We start from the raw sequence: 18,874 nt of genomic DNA on the forward strand, positions 1-18,874 counted from the left end.
TGTGCCTGAAAGGCCCTGATACAACCTCTAGCAAATAAACAGGTCTCAGGACACTCAGCTCTCCATTTCTCTGGTGGGTAAACTCAGTCCTGTTCATTGACTGACCTGACCATTGCTTGCACTTTATCTCTTCAAGCTGCCCTCTTGCAGTTTCTCTCTCGTCTCTGGCCTTGCTTCCTCCTGACGTCCTCCAGTCTTGGTCAGTCTTGGGCCCTGACCCTATTTTCCTGCCGCATTTCTCTGGCTAGCTCTGCTCAGGCCTTTTGGTAGGACTGCGGTGGTATGGCTCCCAGGAGGCTCATGCCCAGGACATGAGGGGCCCGCACAAAGCCGCAGAGATAGGACTGTCCGCTCCACGGCTTCAGGAAGGGTAACACCCATCTTTCTGGTGGCTGCACACGGCATATTGGGGGGTGGGAATTAAAACTTAAAACGAGGTGCACCAACATTTCACAGGACTCCAGGGCTCTGTCTCAGCCCTGGGAGCCCCCTCCTCCCCTAGCCTTCGGCCTCACCTCAGTTGCCATCCTCTCTGACTGCCCTCCAGCCTCTGCCTAGATGGGGATGGCAAGCTGCAGGTTAGCCTGGCTTCCTTGTCTCATCCTCCCCACCCTTGAAGGTGGGGGTCTCACACAGGGTGCCCCAGCCCTGCTGTGGGCATTTAGAATGACTTCTGAAGAGCTTGTTTTTCAGATTGCATTGGGGAGTGCCCAGAAGCAGGTGCTAGGTCTGTGCCTGATTTGGAGGAAGACAGTAGCGGGTGCGGTCAGCCTCTCCTGACAATGAATTTGCTCGCTGTCAGGAACGTTCCCAGAGAGCCCAGGTGAGCAGTCAGGTCAGAGTGGAGGAAACTCAGCCGCAGCCACGGCTCACCCCATCTGGGTGAGCCTTCTCTGCTGGTGACACAGGAGCCCTCAGGAAGCGGGAGAGCCGGCCTGCCTTCTGGCCACCGCGGGGCACCCGTGCGCTGCGAGCAGGCCCGGAGGAGCTGCCAGCGTGGCCGGTCCAGGCCGAGGAGGCAGGTCCAGGGCGGAGCTGCTTCCAGCCGCCCTGGCAGGCTCGTGTAGCATTCCAGAGAGCACAGGGCCGAGAACCCCGCTCGGCCCGAGGCATCTGGACTGGCATCCAGCCCGGGCGTTGCCTCTTTCCTCAGTCCTCTTTTTGGGTCCTGGGGCCAAAGGTTCAGCTGGAGCTTCTGTTTTTCTTTTCTGCAGAGGGGCTGCGTTGGAATTGAGGAGGACAGGGAAACGGGTGGGTGTCAGCCAGGGGAACTTTCCACTTTGTTTCAGGCTGTTGGAAAGCCATATCTCTAAAATGTGGGCTGAGCACTCCAAGCGCCCAGCACTGTGCCAGCCACCCCCAGAGACGGAGATGAGGAGGCCTGGTCTCTGCCGTAAGCTGCTGTCTGTCTAGGAGAGAGCGGACTGCTCACAGAACCATCCTTGACAGCCTCACTGGCTGATACCTGCGTACATGTTCAGCTGTGTCTGACTCTTTGTGACCCAACGGACTGTAGCCCGACAGGATCCTCTGTCTATGGAATTTTCCAGGCAAGAGTACTGGAGTGGGTTGCCATTTCTTCCTCCAGGAGATCTTCCCAGCCCAGGAATTGAACCCATGTCTCTTGAGGCCATGTACCTGGAGAAGATCAAAAGAGGAGATACCACCACAGTTTCCAAACCACTGAACTCCACAGACAGCACAACGATAGGAAACATATCTACTTGCTCATGGCCAGTGCCTAGCACAGTGTCTGGCCCACTGGAGTAGCTTAGTGTACACTTGTTGAATGAATGAATAAATGAAATGAGTAGTCAAAGAAGGCTTCCTGGACTAAAGGGAATCTGAACAGGCCCTTGGAGGATGGGCAGGATTTGACCAGGCCAAGCTTAAAGGAAGTGTATCCTAGGCACCTGGGAGCCTTGTAAAGAGAGGCAGGAAAGGAAAACGGCCACAGAAGAGCTGTTCTAGACAAGGGCGGAGGGACAGCTTTCCTGTTACTCTCAGGATAATGCGCAGGCCCGCAGCGTCTCTTCTGAGCCCTTCTGAAGCTGGCTTTGCCTTCCACTTCAGTGGTATCTGTGCCCTCCAGGCAACTCAAGCATTTATTCGCAATCCTTGGAACAAGACTCTTATTCTCTCTCCTCCAGGCCTGTAAACATTCTCAACCCCTCTGGCAGGAAGACCCTGCACCTCTACCTCTATGTCTCTTCCTCCCAAGGTCTTCCCTTCCTCAGTCAGGTTGGTCAGCCTGTTACTGACCAAGGTTCTTGGCTTTCTTAATCAACAGAAATTGATCTGACTCCTGATAAGAAATTCAAGCCAGGCTTTATTGGGCCCCCTGGTGCAGCAGTGGGAAACAAGAACAAACAGTAGTTTTTTTTGCTTGCTCATTTGCTGGAGGCAGGAGGGGAGGCGGACTATAGTCCCTTATGTTTCTTTGTGTTTTGTTGTTCAAGAAGACATTCGTCTAGGCACAAGCATGGAGGCATTTCAGCCAGGGGTTCCAGGTCCAGCCTGTCTAAGTTCCGAGTGTGGCCACACCACCCCACACTTGCCTCTGTCTCTATGCCTGGCCAAGAGTAAGTTGTCCCAGATTCCCCCAGAGACTGCCAATCACAGTCCAACAATCGACTACAACTTCAGCAAACTGGATGCCAATGTCAGAGGTGGCTGGCATCCAAGAGGCTGAGAAAATGAGAAGGTGTGTGACCTTGGCTCACATACATCTGTAAGTGGAAGGGGCTGGGCTGAAATGAGCATGACTTACCAAGCTTTTCCATAAAGCCAAGTGTGATTTCTGATCACACTGGTGAATGTGGATTTCCCATTACCCCTTATAGCTCCTTGGACCTTGAGATCAAGTCTCATTCTCCTTTGTATGGCACCAACTAGGCACTACACCAGGCACACGGTAGGCTTAATACTTAATTGTTTACTTATTTGGTTAATTAATTGGTCACACCCACTTAGAGAAGGTGTCATCATAATTTCCTGTCTCTGCCCTCAATCTTGAATTCCTCAATCTTTATTCCCCCTTCTGCAGGAAGGGGTACTCACCCCTAGAGAATATGCCCAGAGTAGAACATAGTACCAGAAGTAGAAATAAGAAGGCTACCACAGTAGGTGAAAGCAGATTACCAACTAAACAGTATATGCTTAGAGGTAGTAAAGGCCCTCTAAAGAGACACTTAGCCCAAGCTTTCACTTTTTAAGACGAGATATCGAGACTAGGGTATGGAAATTATTTGTTAAGGTCACAAGACATCTCTTGCACATCAGATCCAGATATTTGGCCTTGGGCTTTGCGGCTCAGTGTCCTTCCACTGTAGCAGACCAGACCACCGCTAAGCCCCTTCCTACTGCTGTTTCCCAAGAAGGAGCTTGGTGGAAAGATCATGGGCGTGTGTGCCAGTCGTGAGTTCAGATCCTGATTCTGCTACTTAACTGTCATTTGACCTCGCATGATATACAGATTACCCCTTGTGAGAGAGAGGTCTAGCCCCTGTATGAGGGCCAGCCTCTGAGTTTGCTGACAGTGTCAGCAGAGAGATGACGCTGTGGCTCTCAGTTAACGTCAGCCCTGCTCTCCTTCCTCCCAGCTCTTGCTTCTTTGTCCTTTCCCAGGCTCTGAGGAACTTGTAAAGTCTACTTAGAAGTGCTTCTGGAGGTCCCTAAGCCCATCTGCCTCCATGGATTCAGGGTCCATCCCTCCTTCCAGCTTCTAAGGAAGACATGGCAGTGGATGAAGGTGGGCCGGTCTCATCCTGAGAGCTGGGATCTATCAGAGCCCTTGCTGAAGTTTAACATGAAGCTATCTTCTCTATCTTGCCCTCCAGGAGGATGAGAATGGCTCCATTTTTTTTTCTATTTTTGTTTTTTAAAGCTTCCCTTTCCTTTTTCTACTCTGTGTGTTTATTTTTCCTTCACTGGCCTAATCTAGCCTCCTTTCCTCACTCTCCAAGGCTCCAGGAGCCACCTCCACCCCTTCTCTCCTCCTCCCCGTCCTGTGGTTTGTCTGCAGATGGCAGCTGAGCAATGTCCCCTGGACACAGCCCCGCCAGACCCAGACGTCTTCCCAGCCACATTCGGTGCTGCCCACCACACCACAGCTTCCGAGGCGGTCTGTCTGGGGCAGACGGAAACAGAGCAGCCGAACGGAGCCTGCAGGCTGGGCCCAGCAGCTGTCTCCGGCAGCTGTCTGCTTGAGGAGGAGCAGGCTCGAGTTGCCTTCCCAGCTGCTCTGACAAACTACCCGAGGTCCCCAGGGCCTCTGGCTTCTCCACAAGATGGCTGCTTAGTAGCTTTCCTTGCCCCAGGCCCTCTTCCTGGGCTGCATTGAACCCTTGCCGGAAAATTTCCGAGCAGGCTAAAGCAATCTGCTGGGAAAACAAAGCCTGTGCCCAGCAAGGCAGGATGGGCCAAAGGGTTTCAGTTTGATCCAAAAGCTCAGAGCACAGACCAGACCTCTAAGTTTGGAGGGACTTTTGGTTGTTGTTTTAAGGACAGCCTGTCTTTCCTTGTGTTGACTGCCTCCTTGCTTCTTTTTGCCTCACTGTCTCCTCTCCCCCTCCTGGCACTGGGGAAGGTCAGGAATGGAGGGCAGGCAGGCAGGGCCAGAAGGGAAGCAATTTCACTGTCTGGTAGTGTTCTTGACCTTCAGTCTCACTAGAAGACCTCATTGATATTCCACTGCAGGCCAACGTGGGGAATGGCATGACCTTGTGTTCAGGGAGCATGGTCCAACTTTATCAAAGCATCTTCATTTCCATTCATCCGTTTTAGTCTCCTAGCAGCCCTGGATAGGGCGTAAGGTGAGAGACAGGCCTCACAGGTCACAGAGGTCAGCTCTGTCCACACTTAACTCCCTCCTAGCCATTGGCATGTTTAACCATTTAGAGAACGTCTTTTGTGGATCCAGAGACAAACTTCCTGAAGCTTGCATACACCGGCCTCACACTGAGGTTCTTGAGAACATGAACTCTGATTCAGAATCTGACTCTGCTCTGAGTGACTGGGAAGCCTTGGGCAAGTTACTTAGCCCCTCTGTACCTCACTTTCTTGTCTGTAACACAGTGGTAATATTGTACCTAATTCACAGGGCTCTTATGAGGACTTTTTATTGTTCAGTCACTCAGTCGTCTCCGACTCTTTGTGACCCCATGGACTGCAGCATGCCAGGCTTCCCTGTCCTTCATCATCTCCTGGAGCTTGCTCAAACTCACGTCCATTGAGTCGGTGATGCCATCCAAGCATCTCATCCTTTGTTGTCCCCTTCTCCTCCTGCCTTCAATCTTTTCTAGCATCAAGGTCTTTTCTAATAAGTTGGCTCTTCACATCAGGTGGCCAAAGTAATGGTTTCAGCTTCAGCATCAGTCCTTCCAGTGAATATTCAGGACTGATTTCCTTTAGAATTATCTGGCTTGATCTCCTTGCAGTCCAAGGGACTCTCAAGAGTCTTCTGCAACAATACAGTTCAAAAGCATCAATTCTTTGGCACTCAGCCTTCTTTATGGTCCAACTCTCACATCCATCCATACACGGCTACTGGAAAAACCATAGCCTTGACTAGATGGACTTTTGTTGGCAAAGTAATGTCTCTGCTTTTTAATATGCTGTCTAGGATTGTCAAGGAGCAAGTGTCTTTTAATTTCATGGCTGCAGTCATGATCTCCAGTGATTTTGGAGCCCAAGAGAATAAAGTCTCTCACTGTTTCCATTGTTTCCCCCATGTATTTGCTATGAAGTGATGGAACCAGATGCCATAATCTTAGTTTTTTGAATGTTGAGTTTTAAGACAGCTTTTCCCACTCTCCTCTTTAACCTTCATCAAGAGGCTCTTCAGTTCCTCTTTGCTTTCTGCCATAAGGGTGGTGTTATCTGCATATCTGAGGTTGTTGATATTTCTCCCATCAATCTTGATTCCGCTTGTACTTTGTCCAGCCTAGCGTTTTACACGATATACTCTGCATAGAAGTTAAATAAGCAGGGTGACAATATACAGCCTTGACATACTCATTTCCCAATTTGGAACCAGTTCGTTTTTCATGTTGGGTTCTAACTGCTGCTTCTTGACCTGCATACAGGTTTCTCAGGAGGCAGGTCAGGTGGTCTGGTTTTCCCATCTCTTTAAGAATTTTCCACAGTTTGTTGTGGTCCACATAGTCAAAGGCTTCAGTGTAGTCAGTGAAGCAGAAGTAGATGTTTTTATGGAATTCTCTTGCTTTTTCTGATCCAACTAATGTTGGAAATTTGATCTCTGGTTTCTCTGCCTTTTCTAAGTCCAGCTTGTACATCTGGAAGTTTTCGGTTCATGAACTGTTGAAGCTTAACTTGGAGAATTTTGAGCATTACTTTGCTAGCATGTGAAATGAGTGCAATTGTGAGGTAGTTTGAACATGCTTTGGCATTGCCTTTCTTTGGGATTGGAATGAAAACTGAACATTTCCATCCTGTGGCCACTGCTGAGTTTTCCAAATTTGCTGGCATAGTGAGTGCAGCACTTTCACAGCATCCTTTTAGAATTTGCAATAGCTCAGCTGGAATTCCACCACTTCCATTAGTTTTGTTCATAGTGAGGCTTCCTAAGGCCCACTTGACTTCATACTCCAGGATGGCTCTAGGTGAGTGATCACACCATTGTGGTTATATGGGTCACAAAGACCTTTTTTGGTATAGTTCTTCTATATTTTCTTGCCACCTCTTCTTAATATCTTCTGCTTCTGTTAGGTCCACCCTGTTTCTGTTGTTTATTGAGCCCATCTTTGCATGAAATGTTCCCTTGGTATCTCTAATTTTCTTGAAGAGATCGCTAGTCTTTCCCATTCTATTGTCTTCCTCTATTTCTTTGCATTGTTCACTCAGGAGGCTCTTTTCTCTCCTTGCTATTCTTTGGAACTCTGCATTCAGATGCGTGTATCTTTCCTTTCCTCTTACAAGGACTCATTGATTACTGTTTAGAAAGTGTTTAGTGTAGTATGTGCCATATTAATGTTTGCTCAGTAAATTAGTCCCAATTCTGAAACACAGTGTCACAGGGATCCTAGCTTTCCCTCAGTCATGGACAGCACTCACGGCTCCCTGATTCTTTTCTTAGCCACGCTCTTCATTTGCTCAAGAAATATCTATCGAACACTTACAATGTGCCTTGGCCTTCAGTGTGCTGTGTGTATGGAACAAAATGGTCCCTGTGCTCATGGAATTTACAGTAAATGCAAAAATATATACATCATTTCAAACTGTGGTGTACCATGAAGGAAAGAAAAAGTAGGAAGCTGTGCAAGAGAGGGGAGGGTGGTGGTAAGAGGGTCTGAGCCTCTAAACCAGGAAATGACCCTGAGCCCAGGCTGGAAGGGTAAGGAAGAGCAGCTACAGAAGTTGGGGGGTGAATAAGAGCTTTCTGGGTGAATAAGAACCAGGACATGTAACAAACCAAAGAAAAGCAACATGGTGAGAGGGCCATGGAGTGGGGACTGTGGGAGAGGACCCTGGAGAGTTAGGTAGAACCAGAGCTAGGCAATGGCACCCCACTCCAGTACTCTTGCCTGGAAAATCCCATGGACCAAGGAGCCTGGTAGGCTGCAGTCCATGGGGTCGCTAAGAGTCAGACATGACTGAGAGACTTCACTTTCACTTTTCACTTTCATGCATTGGAGAAGGAAATGGCAACCCACTCCAGTGTTCTTGCCTGGAGAATCCCAGGGACGGGGGAGCCTGCTGGGCTGCCGTCTATGGGGTCGCACAGAGTCGGACACGACTGAAGCGACTTAGCATAGCATAGCATAGCATAGTGCTAGGATTCCGGCTTGCAGTTAATGTAGAGTGTGAATTATGGAAGGGTTTTATGTGGTGAAGTGGTCTGGTCCCATTTTGGTTTTCAGAGATCTCTCTGGCTGTAGTGTGGAGAGCTGCTTGCTGGCAAAGTGGTGAAGAAGGGAGTGAATAGGAGGGTGAGCAGTGATCTGGGGGGAGATGATAGTGACTTTGGGTGGAGAAATGGCTGTGGTGGGAGAGAAGTGTGCTAAGCTGAGATGTGTTTTGGAAGTAGAAGGAAGGGCTTAAAAGTGGCACGTGTGAGAAAACTTTTGAGTTTGAAGGGTGCATATTCAAAAGCAGAAACATCACTTTGCCAACAAAGGTCCGTCTAGTCAAGGCTATGGTTTTTCCTGTGGTCATGTATGGATGTGAGAGTTGGACTGTGAAGAAGGCTGAGCGCTGAAGAATTGATGCTTTTGAACTGTGGTGTTGGAGAAAACTCTTGAGAGTCCCTTGGACTGCAAGGAGATCCAACCAGTCCATTCTGAAGGAGATCAGCCCTGGGATTTCTTTGGAGGGAATGATGCTAAAGCTGAAACTCCAGTACTTTGGCCACTTCATGCGAAGAGTTGACTCATTGGAAAAGACTCTGATGCTGGGAGGGATTGGGGGCAGGAGGAGAAGGGGACGACAGAGGATGAGATGGCTGGATGGCATCGCTGACTCGATGGACGTGAGTCTGAGTAAACTCTGGGAGTTGGTGATGGACAGGGAGGCCTGGCGTGCTGCGATTCATGGGCTCGCAAAGAGTCAGACACGACTGAGTGAATGAACTGAACTGAACTGAACTGAAGCTGGGTGTGGGGCTTCCCAGGTGATGCTGGTGATAAAGAACCTGCCTGCCAATGCAGGAGACATAAGGGACTGATGTGGAGAAAGTGGGAAAAGCTGTCAATTCCTGGGTTGGGAAGATCCCCTGGAGGAGGGCCTGGCAACCCACTCTAGTATTCTTACCTGGAGAATCCCATGGACAGGGGAGCTTGGTGGGCTAGTCCATGGGGTCATGAAGAGTTGGACATGAGTGAAGCGACTCAGCACACACGGACAAAAGCTGGGTGTGACTCAAGAGGCTGGTGATGGGTGGATGTGGGGGAATGGATTTGAGGGTGGTATCGAGGCTGCCTCCCCACATTGTGGCTGGAGCACCTGGGTAGATGAAGATGAAGAATGTCACACTTGCAAACATTGCTTTCCTCAACACTCCTAAACCTCATCTTTTGAATGTGCTCCGTTTTGCCGCTAATGAAGACTTGGAGTGCTGATCTTAGACAAACTAGAAGACTTCTGAAAATGGGCTATTTTTGGCACAGAGCAGAGAATGACTGTTGTCTGTCTGTTAAAGCGTTGAGTCTGGGTCCAGGTTAACCCTGGCTCTACCACTTACTAGCTATGAGATCTTGGGTAAATTGTTCTAATCGTGCCTCCATTTCCTCTTCTGCAAAGTGCAAATAACCGGGAGGTACCTACCCCATAAGTTATTCTGAGGAGAGCCTGAGATTGTGCTGAGCACATGGTGAAAATTACCATCCATAGGGTGAGTGGTTATTCTTACCAGCTCTTAAAGCTACACAAAGTTTATCATCCTCAAAAACCCTGAAAGCTTTCCTATACATGCCACTGCTCAGTCCTGCCTCCAGCATTCTGCGCTTGTGCACGTGGATTTTAAAGTCAAGTTCAGGTGCTGACATTGATCCCTGTTCAATCTCATCTTGTTAGATGCAGTCTATCAGTTTCCTTTGGATTTTAATGAAAGAGAGGTCAAACAATGCATGCTAAGTTCATTTTGGCAGCTACAGAGACATAATGGATGGTGCTTTTGCCACCCTCTTGACTCAGGCTTAGTGGCCCTGGCCTTGGGAGGGGAGGTGCGGGCAGCTCAGGGCTGGGGTGGAGCCGGGATACAGCCGTGCTCTGTCTTGCCCTGAGGCTGATACAGCATGACCATCCTGGAGCCCTTTCTCCCAAGTCCAGTACTGGCTTTGAGTGTTGAAATGTAGAGCCAGAGGGACCTGTTAACGGTCATTTAGTGGGTTGGCTGTAACACAGATCTAGGACTCGGGCCCCAGCTCTCTCCAAAGGCCGCTCCACTTTACGTTCTCACCTCTTTCCAAACCACTCCATCACATCATCTGACCCCAGACCAGAGAAGAATGTAGTCCAGAGAGATACACAGCTCCTTGGGATCCTCTTTCCTCTCATGTACTTCCGTAGAGTGGATGTGTACTTGGGTGCCTTTGAGTTTAGGCACCATACCCCGACCCTGCGCACCATCCCCACCATATACCTACCATTTCTGCACCAATCAGACCTGTTCCATCTTGACTGAGGAAATCTGTCTTCTGTTCCATTTATACCTCTCTTCTGAACCTTCCCAACATCCCTCCGCATCTTGGAGTTTCTCTCCTCGTGGTTATGGAGGGTGGCTTTGATTCATGCTTAACTGCACACATTAACGAGCCTTCTTCTTTCTTCTGTGTCCTCATCTTCTTCTCCTTCCCCACCTCCTCCTCTTCCTTCTTCCTAACTTCCTGAGGTCGGGGGTCTCCCATTAGGCTGAGAGCTCCCTCAGGAGGGCTGTGTATCCCAGGAGTTCCTTGTCTTCTCCACCTGCCCTCCTAGTACCTACTGGACTCTGTTCTTGGGGGGAGCTGAACTTCAGGGTGACGCTGGCACTTGGCAAAGACTTGTGAAGACAGTCAAACCTAGAAACTCAGTGCAGCAATGATGCATTGATTCTACAGTCCTTGCAGATTCTGGGAGAGTGTGGAGTGTTGGGGACACATTCTAACGCCAGGCCCATGTGTCTGCCCTGCAGGCTGGGCACAGCAACATGTCTTTGGTACAACTGAAAGACTTAACCAGATGCCAGAACTGACGAATCACTTCGTCCAGTGCCTGCCGCTGGTCTCCTCCTGTTAACGCGCTCCTTGTTCACTGTGTAAGCTGAAAGGTATTTTTCCATGTGGTAGATTCTACTGAGAATTGAATTTTGCTAACAATCAGGCTTAGCAAATAACTAGGAGGGCTAGGAGGGAGGGGAAGACAGATCGTGTCAGATTCTATGCTGGCACCACCGTCTTCACTGAAGCAGTCCACTGAAACTAGGGAGTAAGACAAAAATTCCGTAAGGCACCCTCCTCCATTTCCCATTCCTCGAATGAACCTTGGTTAGCTTTCTCTGCCAATCTGCTGGTCTGGCCTGGAGAAGACCAGTGAAGAGAGGGGCTGAGGTAAGAGAGAGAAAAGAGAAGATACAAATGTGTATAGTGCTTTATATCTCTTCAAAGCACTTTCACCTCGAAGCTCAACGTTCATTCTGTGCTGTTACTATACACGCATTCATCCGTCACACTTCGTGAGAGCCTCCTACGTGCCAGGCCACCTGTTAGGTGCTGAGAGCAATGTAATGGTGGATTACAACTGCAGGAGATAAAAAACCTCAGTGGGTGTGGGGACTGGGGAGACAGAACAGACAGACGATGAGGACCACAGGAGAGAAAATTTGCCCCATGAGAGAGATACCAAGGGCCGCACAAAGGAAGCGATGGCTGACCTGGGTTGCCCCTGATGAGGAGTGAAGGGGAAGATGGAAGGAAGAAAGTTCTTCCTTTTGTCTAGTCTGACTCTCTTCACAACTGATACTCAGCAGCAGAGAGCAGCCAGTGCAGTGAAGGGCCTAGAAACTACAGTAAGTCAGGAAAAGATGAAAGAACTCTGGAGTCTGATCTGGAGAAGAGATGTGGAGACAAGAACCAGCCTGACCGTTATCTGAAGGACTACGGTTGACAGAAAGACAAAGCAGATGCTTCTTGTGACTCCTGGGGGCAGAAACTGGGGCCAGTAAATGGAAGTGAAACAAGTGGGCTCGGTAGGGCTTCCCTGGTGGCTCAGACAGTAAAGAATCTGGCTGCAATGCAGGAGACCCAGGTTTGTTCCCTGGGTTGGGAAGATCCTCTGGAGAGGAGAATGGCTACCCATGCCAGCATACTTGCCTGGAGAACTCCATAGACAGAGGAGCCTGGTGGGCTACAGTCCATGGGGTCGCGAAGAGTCAAACATGACTGAACGACTATCACTTTCACTTTTTCACTTTCAGAGAAAGAAAACATGTAGGTAATGCAGACAAATCAACCGAGAGTGATGCCTCCTTCCCCCAAGAGAGCATTTGGTAAACTCTGGAGACAGTTCTAGTTGTCACAGCTGGAGGTGGCTGGCACTGGCATATAGCAGCTAGTAGAGGCCAGGGATTCTGCTGCATGGCCTAAAGCATGCAGGAAGCTTCCCAACAAAGAATTCTCCAAGCCCAAATGCCATGGTGCCACGGTCAGTACAACGGATGTAGTGCAAGGAGCAGGGTTCTCATCTCAAACAGCAGCAGTGCCCCTTCCCAGCCGTGAGGCAACGGGCAAGTTATTCAACCTCCCTGGTTGTCAGGGTCCTCATCCCTGAAATGGGAATAATACCAGTTTTCAGAGTCGGAGTGCCATTTGGTGGGGTCTTTCTGCATAGTGTCAGAAAAGTGCCTGCTCTAGAGAATGTGCCCCAGTAGTGCCTGTTATTTTAGCAGGAAGATTTTTTCCCCTTTTCATCAGCAGGACTGCCCAAGACTGTTTCAGAGAGCCAGAGAGGTCATGAGTTGTAGTAAGTCTTCTTTCCTTGAGAATACTCAGCCTCCTGCAGAAATGTTACGGAGGTTTTTTTGGAATAAATGGGAAATTAGGCTATGTGATGTACTTGCCACTTGGTCTTCCTATGGTGGCATTTCTCTTCAGGTGAGTCCTGACGTCTGCACTGTAGCCTAGCACCGCTGTGGATCAGAGGGATAGCGCTCTCTGGAAACCAAAGAACTGAGGAGTGAGTCCTGATGGAAATGGTGCCAGAACCTCACTTCCTGTGCCTTAAATAATGGTTCTACCCCACCCTATCCGCCCCTGCGTTATATCCTTTAATAACAGGCAGAAACTGAAGCAGCTCCCTCCAAAGTAATGCAGAGTATGTAAAGGTCAGAAGAAGGCCAGGAAGAAAGGGAAGTTAGGCACTCTGCTTGGGCGGGGAGGCTGAGGGGACACGGGGAGACCTGTGGCAGTAAGGTGTCGCGTAGGATGGCCGGTCAGCTCTCTGCCTCCAGAGGCCAGCAGGAGGAAGGGGTACTGCTGAAGATGGGGGGACCTGAACATCTGCAGTGCCTCCCGGTCAAGAAAGCCAGGAGACTATGAGCTGGGTGCTGCAGAGGGTGGCCACACCCCTCTGCACTCTAGGTGCCAAGTCAGGAATCTCTGGAGAGAGTCCAAGGAAGGGTTGCAGAACACCCTAGACCTGGAATCCCCATTTCCACACTAATCCTTCTGCATTGCCTGATTCCCCTGCTTCCACTGCAATCAGAACAGCTGAGGCTAGAAGAGATGGGAGAGGAGGAATGACAATGATAAACAGACCTCAGGCTAGACACCAATGCATGGATCTAATTCGAAGGCTTATTCAGCGAGCAATGGAGGGCGCTAGGGTATCTTGGACAGTCTGACTTGACTGGAGAGTGTGCACGCGTCCAGCCCAGCAGCCCTCTGCCCAAGGCTGTCATTGCAAGGCTGTCAAGAGATTTGCAATCATTTGCCTTTCTCTGAACTTCCATCACTGCTTCCTGTTGCAGTTAAACTTGACTTTTCCAGATGTTGCTTGTTGCCTGCCGTTGCTCCCCGCAGGCCTGACTTCTGCATGGCAGTGTAGGATAGTAATACAAACTACTCCTGTCCACTCTTCCCACTGATCACACCCTCAGCTCCAGCTGAGCTGGACTATCTGTGATTCCCCACACATTCCTGGCACGTGCCCGCCCTGAGCCTTTACCTGAAAGTCTTTCCACACTTCATTCGAGGATGTTCTGATCCTTTCAGGTTCTGACAGACACTGCTCATTGTCCAGCCTTTAACTGTTCTGCCCTTCTGCCTCATTTTACAGCACACTGATTTCTTTTCTGAACTTTTTATTTGTTTATTTTGGCTGTGCTAGGTCTTCATTGCTGCGCGTGGGCCTTCTCTAGCTGCGGCGGGCAGTTCCTAGTCTCCTGTGGTGGCTTCTCACTGTGGAGCACGGGCTGTAGGGCACGTGGGTTCACTAGCTGAGGCATAAGTCTCGGTAGTTGCGACACACAGGTTCTAGAGGGTGCGGACCTCAGAAGTTGTGGCTCACGGGCTTAGTTGCCCCTCAGCATATGGAATCTTCCCGGACCATGGATTGAATCTGTGTCCTAAGCACTAGCAGGTGGATTCCTGACCACTGGACTGGGGAAGTCCTCCCAAGCTTCTTGTTGCTAGAGGTGATACTGTGACAATCTTGCCAGTGAAATGTATTCTTTCTTTTAAGAAGAAAGAGCTGTTGTGTATCTGGCAGGCGTCTTTTGCTTTTCCCCTTCCTCCCTGGAAAGTCTATGATGCGACACCTGGGAGTGGAGAAACCAACTCCAACCCAGGAAGACTGCATGTTAAAATGCTGGCCTGGAAGACAGAGCGGGTCTGGGTCCTTGATGACAACTTTGAGACCTGTGCTTGCCTCCCTCCATAAGAGGGAGAAAAGCAAGAGAAAAGCAAACCCAAATCTGTGAAACCTCAATAGTTGGTTTCTGTTACATGCCGCCAAACGCTACCCTAACTGATGAGAAGACTCATCTCAACAGCTGCTTCCTCCATTGTTAACCATTCTGACTGGATAGGCCCTTCCCTGCCTCTGTTCCCCTGGTTCTTTATATCTCTCCTCGGGAAGTGTTCTTACTCTAACATTCCCACCGGGTATTTGTCTCAGCAGCTTCAGTGTGCATGCTTTGAGGGGAAGAGAATACGCCCTCTCCCCAGGAAGCCCCGCAGTAGCACTGGGTTTTGGAGACCCTTGGTGAAGACTTGAACAGGCTTGACTGGCCCTGGGCCCCTCCTCCAGGATCCACTAGGATCATAGCATCACTTGATAATGACCCTACCACGGCCTCTCCACCTGCTTCCTGTGCCGCCTGAGTGCAGCTCTCATCCTTTGTCCAGGCCGGGACTCCTCCAGAGCAGTGAGGTGTTGGGTCAGGGAGGCCGAGGAGGAACTATCCTATCAGCCTCTTCTAAGGAGCAGGATTAGAGCGGATGTATCCTGGCCTCCAGAGGGTCTGCTCCCTCTGCCTTTCCTAAGACTGCGGCATGAGGGACAGGTTCAGAGGAGCCCTTCTCCCCACTCCAGACTCTCATAGGGCAGAAGAAGTCATTTGACCAGTCTCCAGCCTCCAGGCAGGGAAATTCTACAGCTTCCAGAGTAGACGAAGAAAGTTCAGGGTATCTCTTCAACAAAGACTGGGCAAATGTCAAACTGTAGGAAGGGCCTGGGGCTAAGACCTGTTGAGGTTTTCCTGCGGTGTGGCGGCATGCTGTCTGGTGTCACAAAGGGGACAAGTCAGCAGCCAGTCTGGGGCCTAGGGTACATCTCTTCAAAAGTATTTCCCCTATTGCAGGATCAGGGGTTGGAAGGAGTTGATTTGTCTCTCCACTAATCCTTTGAGCTGTTTCAAGACAAGACATGTCTTATTCACATTTGTTTTTACCACCTAACACTATATTTGTCACAAAAGATGCTCAATAAATACTTGCGGGAGGAAGGGAGCAAGGAAGGGAGGGAGGCCTTAAATAAAGTTGTCATGCAGGCAAGCCCTGCCCTTGCCTGGCCCAGCCCACTCTTCCCTGTAGCTCTGGTCATCAAACGCTGCCCCAGCCCTCCCCTATCCTGCAGGCCCTGCTCAGCGCCTCCTCTCTCTCTCTCTCTGGGGTTCCCATGTCCCTGCAGACTCGACCATTCAGTCTTCAGCAGCACACTGGATTCTCCCTCATAGCATTTACTCAACTGGACTGAGAATCTCTGCCCGTCTCTTCAGCAGCAGATGGAGCTACTTGAGGGAAAAGATCAGGGCTTGCTCCTCAGGCTGGCAGAAAGGATCTCCAGGTCTCTCAGCCGAGAAGGTTGCCCAGCAGGGTAACCGAGGGGAAGGTTTAGGTGAAACAGCTCCTTCCTGGCATGAAGAGGGTGTTGGGGTGGAGCGGAAGAGTGCTTCTGAGGAGGACTGGCAGACACATGGGGCAAGTGAGGTGCACTCAGGCCATCAGGAACATGCCATTTCAGAAAGGAAGGGAGAGAGCACCCGGCGCTGGAGATAAGGCCTGGGCCTAGAGGCGTCCCTGCGGGCCGGTGCTTGGGACTTCTTCCTGTGCAGGGGATGTGGGTTCAGACCCTGGTCAGGGCGCTAAGATCCCACATGCTGCAGGGGCCAAAGAGCCAAAACACTGAACAGAAGCACCATTGTTACAAGTTCATAAAGACTTGAAAAAGAAAAAAAGAACTGGGCCTACAAGCAGGATGGAAAATGTTTTTACACTGTCTGCTAAGGGGCACAGGGCTCCGGTGTCAGGGGAGATGGGATTGGACCTTGCTGATTTCCTAGACAAATCCTTAGATTATGACAAGTCTGAAAGATAATCATGTGGATCTGAGAGGTATTTCCAACTTTCCAAAGAACTAATGAAAATTTTATCCTATGATAAGACTAAATTTAAAAGTTGCTTTTCTTTGCTATTGCCTGGAATTGTATCTCAGTTGGTAAAGAATCTGCCTGCAATGCAGGAGACCCTGGTTCAATTCCGGGTCAGGAAGATCCGCTGGAGAAGGGATAGGCTACCCACTCCAGTATTCTTGGGCTTCCCTTGTGGCTCAGCTGGTAAAGAATCCTCCTGCAATGCGGGAGACCCGGGTTCGATCCCTGGGTTGGGAAGATCCCCTGGAGAAGGGAAAGGCTACCCACTCCAGTATTCTGGCCTGGAGAATTCCATCGACTGTATCGCAAAGAGTTGGACACGACTGAGAGACTTTCACTTTCATATCAATAAAATATTCTCATGGGAATATGAATAGTTTGATAAATGCAGTTAGGTACATCGAAAATCTTTTCTAAAAATATGGGGTTCTTCTTTTGGATGGTTATAGGGTTGAGAACACTGACGCAGCTCAGACCCTTCACTGTATGGGCTGCGGCGGAGAGGCCACGTCGCCGGTTCGTGGCGGGCGCCTTGCTAGCACCAGCAGCCAGTCCCAGACGGCTGCTCTGCGGCTGCTCGTGGATCGCGCTTGTCTTCCCTGTGAGTGTGTGTGCATAGCTGTGTCAGGCCTTTCGCGACCTCGTGGACTGTAGCCCGCCAAAGCTCCTCTGTCCATGGAATCTTCCAGGCAAGCATACTGGAGTGGGCTGCCCTTGTCTTCCCTATTCCTTTCCAAAGAGAGGCTCCTCTGGTCTGGTAACCCAACTCCTTTGGCTCTCCTGTTGTGTTTATTTATTTTTGTTTCTTTTTAAAAATTAATTTATTTTAATTGGAGGCTAATTGCTTTACAATATTGTAGTGGTTTTTGCCATACATTGTGGTTTTTGCTATACATTGACATGAATCAGCCATGGGTATACATGTGCCCCCACCCCCACCCCCGTCCCCAACCCCCCTCCCACCTCCCTCCCCATCCCACCCCTCTGGGTTGTCCCAGTGCGCCGGCTTTGAGTGGACTATTTCATGAATTGAACTTGTACTGGTCTGTTGAGGTCCTTTAATGGACCAGAAACGGGTCCATTCCTGAATATTCAGGAATAAGGGACAGAGGATTCACGACAGATCCAAAACAGCACTCAGGAAGCCTCCTGTTAAATGCTTCCTGACACTGGTCGTCTATTTCACAGATGATAATATACATGTTTCAATGATATTCTTTCAAATCATCCCACCCTTGGTTTCTCCCACAGAGTCCAAAAGGCTGTTCTTTATATCTGCGTCTCTTTTGCTATCTTGCACATGAAGTGAAGTGAAGTGAAGTCGCTCAGTGGTGTCTGACTCTTTGCAACCCCATGGACTGTAGACTACCAGGTTCCTTGGTCCATGGGATTTTCCAGGCAAGAGTGGATTGCCACTGGAGTGGGTTGCCATTGCCTTCTCCAGGGAATCTTCTCGACCCAGGGATCAAACCCGGATCTCCCGCATTGTAGGCAGATGCTTTACGTCTGAGCTACCAGGGAAGCCCAATCTTGCACATAGGCTCGTCATTATCATCTTTCTAAATTCCATATATATGCGTTAATATACTGTATTGATGTTTCTCTTTCTCACTTACTTCACTCTGTATAAAGTGAGTCGCTCAGTTGTGTCCAACTCTTTGTGACCCCATGGACTGTAGACTACCAGGCTCCTCAGTCCATGGAATTTTCCAGGCAAAAACACTGGAGAGGGTTGCCATTTCCTTCTCCAGGGAATCTTCCCAACCCAAGGGTCAAACCTGGGTCTCCCACATTGCAGCAGACGTTTTACTGTCACTCTGTTTAATAGACTCCAATTTCATCCACCTCACTAAAACTGACTCAAATGCATTCTTTTTAATAGCTGAGTAATATTCCATTGTGTATATGAACCATAACTTTCTTACCCATTCAGCTGCCGATGGACATCTAGGTTACGCCCATGTCCCGGCTAATGTAAACAGTGCTGCGTGAACACTGGGGTACACGTGTCTCTTTCAGCTCTGGTTCCCTCGGTGTGTGTGCCCAGCAGTGGGATTGCTGGGTGGGATGACAGGCCTTGATACTCACATGCTCTCTGGTGCGGCGCGCTGAGCCCAGCACCCACCGCCACAGCTGTCAGGAGTGCATCTATCAATGAAAGACCGCCCCAGGCGGTGCATAAACCGGGTTCATCGCTAGTTACCAGTAACAGAAACCCTGACTGATAGTGGCTTAACTAAGAAAGTCTCTTTCATTGTTTTTTCCTTCCTTTCTTTCTTCCTTCCTTCGTTCCATCCTTCTTCCCTCCCTCCCTTCCTTTCTTCTTCCCTCCCAACCTTCCTGCCTTCCTCTTCCCTTGCTTCCTCCCCTCCTTCTTCAAGACAACAGAAAGTATGGAGATAGACAGGATAGGGTGAGCACAGCTGTTCAAGGAGATCATTAAGGCATCAGGCTCTTTCTATCTTCCTGTTTCATCTTCCTTAGTGTGTGGTCTTTCTCTTCATGGTT

Source organism: Bubalus bubalis, chromosome 5, assembly GCF_019923935.1.
Source record: "Bubalus bubalis isolate 160015118507 breed Murrah chromosome 5, NDDB_SH_1, whole genome shotgun sequence".
Classification (NCBI taxonomy): domain Eukaryota; kingdom Metazoa; phylum Chordata; class Mammalia; order Artiodactyla; family Bovidae; genus Bubalus; species Bubalus bubalis.